This window comes from Notolepis coatsorum (genome assembly GCF_963971535.1).
Source record: "Notolepis coatsorum genome assembly, chromosome: 9".
In the NCBI taxonomy this organism is placed as follows: Eukaryota; Metazoa; Chordata; class Actinopteri; order Aulopiformes; family Paralepididae; genus Notolepis; species Notolepis coatsorum.
The window spans coordinates 15,161,028-15,171,975 of record NC_140173.1 but is presented as its reverse complement, the minus strand read 5'-3'; positions in this window follow the sequence as shown (position 1 = coordinate 15,171,975).

Sequence of the window (10,948 nt, the reverse complement as noted above, 5' to 3'; positions counted from 1 at the left end):
CTGTGTTCAGCAATACGTGTTTTTAAAGCATGTGTTGTCTTACCGACATACGCCTTACCACATGGGCACTTAAGCATATAGATTACATTGGTAGTTGTACATGTTATTTTGCCTCTTATTTTTATCTCTTTCCCAGTTGTTGGGTGATAGAAAACAGTGCATTTTTCTGTGAAGTGACATTGAGCACATGAACCACAACGTCGGTTTCCATCTGGTAAGTCATATAGTGTAAATAGCTGGGATGTGTGATGTAGACTGTGGTTTTACTCTCATGTTGTGCATTTTAGGGAGCTGCACCCTGTTACGCACAGTGTCTGTGTTCTATCCTTATGCTCCTCATTAATGTGGGGCTAGGACCCTCCCCGATTTCCATGGTCTTGAAGGGACCTCAGGGGGTACATTTCATCAGGGCTTCACATTTGCTTTCCACCCATTAGTCCAATAGGCGGAGCAAGACGCGAAGCCAGTATGAAATATAATGGAGGTTATCCTATAACCCTATAGTTATATGATTACTAGCAAAGCGTCTTGCTTTTTTCGTGTGAAATTCAGGCTCGGAAGGGTGAGCATGGCCACTTCACCTGGTTATATACTAGGGAGGTGGGCGTGGCCACTTCACCTGGTTATATACTAGGGAGGTGGGCGTGGCCACTTCACCTGGTTATATACTAGGGAGGTGGGCGTGGCCACTTCACCTGGTTATATACTAGGGAGGTGGGCGTGGCCACTTCACCTGGTTATATACTAGGGAGGTGGGCGTGGCCACTTCACCTGGTTATATACTAGGGAGGTGGGCGTGGCCACTTCACCTGGTTATATACTAGGGAGGTGGGCATGGCCACTTCACCTGGTTATATACTAGGGAGGTGGGCGTGGCCACTTCACCTGGTTATATACTAGGGAGGTGGGCGTGGCTAGGTGAATGATAGGTGCAGTAAGCGCCAGTAATCATATAACTAGGGTTATAGGATAACCTTAATTTTGCGTTTTGGAAAAGGAGGAATAAATAAAAACATGGGTGTAGTTTACCTGAGATGTGGGCGTGGTTTACCTGAAGTGTTTGCTATTAAATAATTTTTTACTCCTTCTGGCTCCTCAACTTTGAAATGTTAGCGCTAAACCAGGCTGTCAAAGAAACACTAAATGGTAAGTTGCTTGGGTCATGTTTTGTGGTCAGTTTTATTAAATGTAATTGTCTCAGATTATTACTAGCAAGACGTCCAACGTTTGTAGTTTGTTTAGCTTTAGAGCTTTACTAACCTAGTAGTAGGTAGCTAGCTAATGTTAACAGCAGAGCAAGCAAGCGACAGACTAGTGTGGCAATAACTAAATATGATATATTGTTATATAGCTAGCTGGTGTTATTAAGGACTGGCTGATAGATAACAAACTCTCATTGCATTTAGGAAAGAGTCCATTTTATTTGGAACTAAAAGGAAGCTCAGGAAAAGGGAAACCATCACAGTACAGTGTGAAGGGAACATCATAGAGTCCAAAACAAGTGTGAAATATCTAGAAATCACTCTTGACCAGTCTGTCTCCAGAGAAGAAATTGCAGTGAAGCCCACTAGAGCACGACATATCTGCAGTAGAGAAGTCCGCTGTCACTCCAATACAATGGAGCTAAATGGCACCGGGTTTGTGCCAAAATAATACATTTGAAAAACTCAACATTAATGTCTTTAGACCTTTTTGTTTAATTTAGCAACTATTTTCTGTAGAGTATTGCTACTTTTAACTTAAGTAAAATATCATGTCCTAATGGCTACGCAGAATTTTTTTATTATAACACTCACAATGAATGAGTCAAAACAAGCATATAAAATATATTTTATTGACTAAATCAAGAAAGGAGGTACAGAATCTTTGTGTTTGATATGAATGAAGATAAACAGAAATCAGTCACAAAACAAAAAGAAGTCCTAAGGGTTCCTATTCGGTATACTGCTTAGTATAAGAACATGGGGTTCCTATTGTGTATACTGCTTAGTATAAGAACATGGGGTTCCTATTGAGTATACTACTTAGTATAAGAACATGGGGTTCCTATTGAGTATACTACTTAGTATAAGTACATGGGGTTCCTATTGTGTATACTGCTTAGTATAAGTACATGGGGTTCCTATTGAGTATACTGCTTAGTATAAGAACATGGGGTTCCTATTGAGTATACTGCTTAGTATAAGTACATGGGGTTCCTATTGTGTATACTGCTTAGTATAAGTACATGGGGTTCCTATTGGGTATACTGCTTAGTATAAGTACATGGGGTTCCTATTGGGTATACTACTTAGTATAAGTACATGGGGTTCCTATTGTGTATACTGCTTAGTATAAGAACATGGGGTTCCTATTGAGTATACTGCTTAGTATAAGTAAGTTCAAGTTCTTTAATAGTTGTCATACAGAAGTACAGAATACTTTCATACAAAATGCTTCTTACTGTTACGCTCCAGAGACTGTGCTAGACAAGATAGTATCAAATAACATAATAACATAATATAGCATGAATTTAGAAGAAGAAAATGAGGTCACAGTGTTCGGTATAGACATATGTACAATGTTCTGAGTTACCATATAATATACAATACACAATACTATGCAGTGTACTAATGTACACTGCATAGTACATGGGGTTCCTATTGTGTATACTGCTTAGTATAAGAACATGGGGTTCCTATTGAGTATACTGCTTAGTATAAGTACATGGGGTTCCTATTGTGTATACTGCTTAGTATGGGAACAGAATTTTTGGGCGGCACAGTGATGTAGGGGTTAACACTGTCGCCTCACAGCTAGAAGGTCCTGTGTTCGATTCTCGCTTGGGGACCAGGTTGCTGCAATGCCAGGTACCCAGGTGGGGTATCTCCCGGGCCTTTCTGTGTAGAGTTTGCATGTTCTGCCCGTGCTCACAAGGGATCCCCCTCCAGATAAAATAAACCCAAAGGAAAAACATGTAGAACAGATCGCTAACGCTGTCGCGTCCTTGACGAAGAGGGACAGGAGCACTTGGATTGGTCCCCGGGCGCGGCCCATGTCTGCTCCCGGCTGCCCTTGGGGGGGAAGGATGACGAGATGGGAAAAGTGCAGAGAGACATTTCATCAGTGCATGTGTGTGTGAGTGTTCCCGTGTGTCGCTCATCTCTCATGTGTGTGTTCTTCTTCTAAAGAAGTACATGGGGTTTCTATTTAATATACTGCAAACTGTTTGGGGACCTGCTCTCTTTATTCTTTTCAAGTCTACTCTCAGCTTAAACGGAACAACTAAATTGTTTCTCTCCTGTATGAGTTCTAGTGTGTTGCTTCATATTTCCTTTATCACTGAACCATTTCCCACAAACTGAACAGCTAAATGGCTTCTCTCCTGTGTGAATTCTCATGTGTGTCTTCTGCCTCTCTTTATGCCTGAACCCTTTCCCACAAACTGAACAGCTAAATGGTTTATCTCCAGTATGAATTCTCATGTGTGTCTTCAGATGTGTTTGGTGATTGAACCCTTTCCCACAAACTATACAACTAAATGGTTTCTCTCCTGTATGAATTATCATGTGTTTCTTCATATTTCCTTTATCACTGAACCCTTTCCCACAAACTAAACAACTAAATGGTTTCTTTCCTGTATGAATTCTCATGTGTTTCTTCAGATGTGTTTGCTGATTGAACCCTTTCCCACAAACTGAACAGCTAAATGGTTTCTCTCCAGTATGAGTTAACATGTGTCTCTTCAGATCTCCCTTCCTACTGAACCCTTTCCCACAAACGGAACAACCAAATGGTTTCACTCCGGTATGATTTTTTACGTGTATCTTCACATCTCTCTTCTTGCTGAATCCAGGCCTGTTAGACAACGTTTGTATTTTCTGTGTCTTCTTTTGTTTTAGTGCCATCAAACCTGGACCTCCACTCTCCTTCCATTCATCGCCATCATCGGTCTCAGTTCCAGAACTGTCATCATCACCGTCATCAGTCTCAGTTCCAGAACTGTCATCATCACAGTCATCAGTCTCAGCTCCAGAACTGTCATCATCACCGTCATCAGTCTCAGTTCCAGAACTGTCATCAGTCTCAGTTAGAGAACAGTCTGAAGAGAGAGGCTGGCTATCTCTAGTTGGTTCTAAATCACCAGCTGGATCTAAGTTACTGGCTAGTTCTGCTACTCCACAGTCCTCTACTTCAGGTTCTGTTTTCATGTGTTCAGTTGAGGTGCTGGGTAAAGAGTATGCTTCTCTGTTTTTCTCCCTTTGGGTTTGAAGAGGCTGGAAGGACAGAGCGTTCTCTTGACCATCTTCACATTTCACTGGGTGAACTGTGATCTTGGAGCGATCAGCTTCTTCCAGCCCTTGATCTAGTTCATCTTTAATCTGCTCTGGGTCCCGGTTTTGGCTGAGTTGTGAGGACAGAGTGTTCTCACCTTCATCTTCACATTTCATAGGTTGTAAGGTCATCTTGGAGCCATCAGCCTCCTCTAGATCTTGACACAGTTCCTCCTGTTCCTCTTTAATCTGGAGGGGCTCTGTGTCCTGGGTTTGGCTGAGCTGTGAGGACTGAGGTTTCTCTTCATCATGTTCACTCTTCACAGAGACAGGAAGCTCCTCTCCCTCCTGACTGATCCAGAGTTCCTCCTGTTCCTCTTTAATCTGTAGGTGCTCTGGCTCCTCCTGGACCAGACTGGGGCTCCTCTCCTGCTCATGGGGAACCTCCTCTTCACAGACAAACAGCTGTAAGACCATGGAGTCTAGAAAGAAGGGCACCGCAATGGAGTCTAGAAGGAGGGCATAAAATAATGTCAATGTAATTTGTTAGAACCATTGCTTTTGAAAGTAACAAAGGGACAGGCCACTATTTCACACTACACTCTTAACCCTTTCACTGCCGCACTACCAAACGGTTAACCCTTTCACTGTGACAATATACACAGAAGGTTAACCCTTTCACTGCCACACAACATCAGGTTAACCCTTTCACTGCCACACTACAGAAGGTTAACCCTTTACCATCACACGACCGATGGTAACCGCACTACATCAGAAAAGTGTGTCTCTGTAGTCTTGAGCAACCCCATCTCACTGAAAATGCTAACTTTCTATGTTAACGTTAAACCAAACCATAATCAAAGTATTGCTGTGTTTGTATCAGGATGGGTGGCTTGGTCTAATTGATTGATTGATTGATTGAAAACTTTATTAACAGATTGCAGAATGGGTACAGTACAGTACAGCTCAATACATACAATTGTTAAGGGGATGCAGACCAGAGAAAGACTTTCGTCTTGTTTACATCAGGGTCCCCCATTTTCAATTCATCGTAACATATGTGACATACATGACATACCGATAGACAGTACTGCTACATCTATACATTTATGACATACCAGATTTGCAATTACAGTACCGTTTGTGATACAAAAAGAGTCCAGAAAGAAAAGAGTATATACATTAGACGTAGAAACTGTACATTGGATTGGGTAGGTGGGGGTGGGGGGGGACTGTACATTGGAGGTGGATGGGTGGGTGGGGGGGGGGGGGACACTGTACACCTGTACACACAAACACTGTACATTGGATTATTGACAAGACCATACTTGGTAATTTACTGTACATTGGAGGGGGTTGTGTTCGGACATTTACAGGGGCCAGTTTCGAGTTGCAGTCTCCCTTAGGTGTTTTTTGAGAGTGTTTTTGAAAGTGGGTAGTGATTCACATTCCTTTACAGCTTTGGGTAGGGCGTTCCACATTGATGTGGCATAATTGCGAAACGTGTTTAGTCCCTTGTTTGAGCCGAATCTGGGTTTAACATGATTTGTGGAGCTCCCTCTGGTGTTGTGATCGTGGTATTCACTGACCTTTGGGAAGTATTTTGTCATGTACATGGGTACCTTGGTCGTGTAGTGTATCTTGTAGACCAGGCCCATTGCAAGTTGCTGTACTCTGTCGTCTACTCTAAGCCATCCTAGGTTGTCAAAGTGGGCAGGGGTGAGGTGGGTTCTAGGAGTAAGGTCAAGCAGTAGTCTGACCAGTTTGTTTTGAGATGTTTGTAATTTTGTTTGTAGCGCCTTTGAGGTGCTTTGGTACCATGAGGTGCAAGCATAGTCGTAGTACCCTTGAATGAGTGCTCCTGCTAGAGTCTTCAGGGTATTCTTGTTTACCAGTGAGGAGATCCGGTACAAGAATCGAGTTCGTTGGTTGACTTTTTTTATTACATTGGATGCCATTTTGTCACAGGAAAGATTTGCCTCTAGGATGGAACCCAGGTAGGTAATATCTTCTTTCCTTGTGACAATATTGTCACCCACTGTAACTGAGAAGCCGTCGGTCTTGCTGAGTTTGTTATTTGAACCGAACTCGACCCCCCACCCAGAGCATTGTTAGTTTGACTCCAAATATATATATATTTTTACTTTAGCTGATACGAAATGTAAATATATTATACAAAACGTAACTATATTACTTATTGACATAACTTAACTTACATTATATACCTTTTCCCTGTGGTCAATTAAGTACTTTATTTACATATTTTAAGCAAGATCAGGCTGAACAGAGAGACTATGATGACTATGATTGTCTCTCTCTCATATGTATGTATTTTCCACCTAGCCACTGTAAACACTGACGAAGGTCAGAGGGCTGAAACATGTTTGTTTGTTGAAAATGTATTACAGATAGACAGTGCTACATCTTTATACAATTGCCGAATTCATCCAACCTTATTGCTATACAATAAACACGCATTAATTGAAGCATAATGGAGATTTATTCACAAAACCATCCACCGAAAAAGTAGGTTAAACAAAAAAAAAAAAAGTTGACTCCGTGTCTGGAAGCAGCTCGGAGGTGCAGTGTTTCAACGCATTCCATCTAAGAGTGAAGTGAGTGGTTGTTATTGGATTGATTGATTGACATTTTTATTAATGTCCGCCTTGTACATAATATTCTCTGCTTCGAAGTGGTTATGCTTTGACCCTCTTTCGAAGTGAGTTATGCTTAGAGTTTGGAATCAGGGCTGGTGGTCTATCGCCCTGCTCTAAAGATAAACTCTAAGCATAACCCACTTCGAAAGAGGGCCAAAGCATAACCACTTCGAAGCAATAGGTTGCTTCAAAGTATGGCATCTAACAGTGAAGTGAGCGGTTGTTATTGGATTGATTGAACATTTTATTAACAGTGAAATGAGAGTGTCCTTTTGAAGGAGAGGAGGTTCTACAACGAATGGCATCTAACAACACACTTCCCGCGATTTATATTTTGTTTCACAATGAGTCATGCCCAACCAACTACATAATCCAACATTGTGTAAGCAACTAACACATTCCACGTGACAGAATAGTTTTTGAATGAGTAGTTATGACGCTATCAATACATCCATTCATAAAGATTATTGTCCGCCATCTTGGTTTCATTCCTAAAAAGCCGAACGGCGGAGTGATTCGAAAAAAACTTAATTCGGTTGTGGGCGGGTTCTGGGGTCACGTGGAGTGTGTTATGAGAAATAACAACGTGTAACTTGACTGTTTCAGCCAATCAGAATCAAGAAATGTGCATGCCATTGTATAAAATATATTCAGTAATAACATTATGAAAGTCCATTTCTGTTTTTAAATTGAAGTCAAGGTCCAAAGTGATGTGTTCGTCTTTCAACATTGAACACGGAAGTCTTCCTAGGGATCAGAGCTTCACGTGACCCACCAGTTCTGTGGTGAAACAGGCTCTGAGGTTTTGTCAGATGCTCTCTGGCGCCACCAGTTATTGAAGGAATACACTGTTGCTGTCACACCTCAGTCTTCTGACTGTTACCTTGAACTACTTATGAGCGAAGCCCACTAGGGCACGACATATCTGCAGTAGAGATGTCCGCTGTCACTCCAATACAATGGAGCTAAATGGCACCGGGTTTGTGCCAAAATAATACATTTGAAAAACTCAACATTAATGTCTTTAGACCTTTTTGTTTAATTTAGCAACTATTTTCTGTAGAGCATTCTCTTCACCATCTTCACATTTCACTGAGTCTACTGTAATATTGGAGCGATCAGCTTCTTCCAGCCCTTGATCTAGTTCATCTTTAATCTGCTCTGTGTCCCGGTTTTGGCTGAGTTGTGAGGACAGAGTGTTCTCACCTTCATTTTCACATTTCATAGGTTGTAAGGTCATCTTGGAGCCATCAGCCTCCTCTAGATCTTGACACAGTTCCTCCTGTTCCTCTTTAATCTGGAGGGGCACTGAGTCCTGGGTCTGGCTGAGCTGTGAGGACTGAGGTTTCTCTTCATCATGTTCACTCTTCACAGAGACAGGAAGCTCCTCTCCCTCCTGACTGATCCAGAGTTCCTCCTGTTCCTCTTTAATCTGTAGGCGCTCTGGCTCCTCCTGGACCAGACTGGGGCTCCTCTCCTGCTGCTCAGGGGGAACCTCCTCTTCACAGATACACAACTGTACGGCAATGGAGTCTAGAAAGAAGGGCATACAATCATTTAAATGTAATTTGTTGTAACCATTGCTTTTGAAAGTAACAAAAAGGGACAGGGCACTTTTGCCCCTTTTCCACTGCATGGTACCTACCTACTCGACTCGACTCTACTCTGCCTTTTGGGTTTTCCATTGCCAAAATACCTGGTGCCAGGTACTTTTGGGTACTTTTTTAGTCCCTGCTCTGTCGAGGTTCCAAGCGAGTACAAGTGGTACCAGAACCAAGAAAAGTGACGTGAAACACTGCAGACCACTGATTGGTCAGAAGAGAGAAGCGTCACACGTTGGAGCGTCTGCACAAAAACAGAACGCTGCCATCTTTAATGCCTCGCTTAGGATTCATTATTTGTTTGCAGCAGGAACAAGTGCAATAAACAAAAAAGGATACATTCACTGTGTGTTCTGCCTCATTTATTGATGAAACAAAACCAACATCAACACAATTTACCACCGAGCGGAGAGTTTAGTCTCACAAAAATATAGCTGATTTGTTAAGCTTGTTGTTAGCTTACGTGCTAATGTGATTGCATTTGACCATGGCTAGCGTACATAGCGTGATCAATATAACTCGCTATTGATTGTTTGTACTAGTAACGTTAATGCTAGTAGAATAGACACAACGTGAGGTAATTATCATCCATTTTAAACCGGTTATTACCTAATGCTAACGTTAACGTTCAATTGATTGATTGAAACTGTGTTTACTATGGCTTGCTCCAAGCCCTCACGGAGCTCTCATGCTGTACGCCAGCGGCCCCGCCTCCCCACACGGAGACAAACGGAGTACTACCTGCAGTGGGAAAGGAACGAAGTACCAGGCACCTAAAGCGAGTAGAGTAGAGAAGGGTAGAGTCGAGTAGGTACTATGCAATGGAAAAGAGGCTACTTTAGGGTGGACGGTATGGTCTAAAATTTATATCACGGTATAATTTGAAGCATAGACGGTAACGGTATATATCACGGTATCATCGTTTTTGATACTTTTTTTTTTTTATTTTATATATATATTTTTTTTTATAAAATATATATATTATATAATTAGACTTGTACTGGTATTATCTGCGAGACATCGCCACCACGCAACAAGCTCCACTGTCTGTGTGTACTCTAGTAGCCTCCAGCTACGGCCAGAATTCTCCGGAGCTGCACCTGGACCTATACTCGAGTAGCCTCGAGCAGAGCTACGGCCAGGATTCTCCGGCGCTGCACCTGGACCCTATTGTATTGGTATTATAACGTTAGCAAGCCCTCAGCTCGAATATGCATCGAATCAGTGTTATAAGACATTGATATCATGAGCTATCTGTAGCTACTGCATATATAACGTTAATACAACGCCTCAGTGAATTATTTAGTTCAATGGGACATTTCGTTTTGAACGGTGAACTAACTTGTGTTAACGTGAGCTAACAGGTAGCATACACGTCTCTAGTACTAGACTTTGTGGAGCGTTTGTTGATGTCAGGAGCTATCGGTAGCTGGCCGACTAGATACCGTTCGGTTAGACAATGCCCCATCATGTATTAAACTAAAAGTGAATAGTTGACTGGGTCATTTTGTAACGGTAGCTAAGCTAACGTTAGCTCAGGGAGACGCCGACAGCTCCCGTGTCCCGTCCCACTAGACTACTAGACCCGTGTTTACATGCGTGCGGTAGGGGCTGGCACGCCCACTGCGCGAAGCCTCCTAAATAACTTTTTCCAGTTCGCACATATCTATTATCTATGACTAATTCTATCTATTTTTAGGGGCAAATGCCAGTGAAATAGTCGCGCTGTGGTTACATGACGTCATTGCTATTTTAGAGCTGCACTACCGGTTACACGGTATACTCAAAATCCATACCATAGAGCAAATTCATACCGTTTATACCGTATACCGTTTATACCGTCCACCCTACACTCTTAACCCTTTCACTGCCGCACTACCAAACGGTTAACCCTTTCACTGAGACAATATACACAGAAGGTTAACCCTTTCACTGCCACACAACAGCAGGTTAACCCTTTCACTGCCACACTACAGAAGGTTAACCCTTTCACTGCCACACTACAGAAGGTTAACCCTTTCAGGGTTTCAGTTAGAAAATATTGGGCCGGTCTCCGTGTCCTGGAAGATTTCAATCTCCCGGACAAATGTGAGAAATTCCGGTCAGTTTATTGAGCTTAAAAACAATTGATAGGCAGGCTATATAAAGAATGACATCCTCAAGGCATGTAGATTTATAATATTTTAACTTAAAACTAGGCTACTTTTGCATATACAGTCATTATATTCCAAATAAAATAAGTCCCTCGAGAACACGGAATTTTTCGGCTGATTATCGAATCTTCTTGAAATCAACGCTAGATCACCATTATTATTAGGGATGTCCCGATCATGTTTTTTTGCTCCTGATCCGATCCCGATCATGTGATTTTGAGTATTTACCGATACCGATCTTTCCCGATCCGATAATTTTTTTTTATTCAACAAACATGACCATG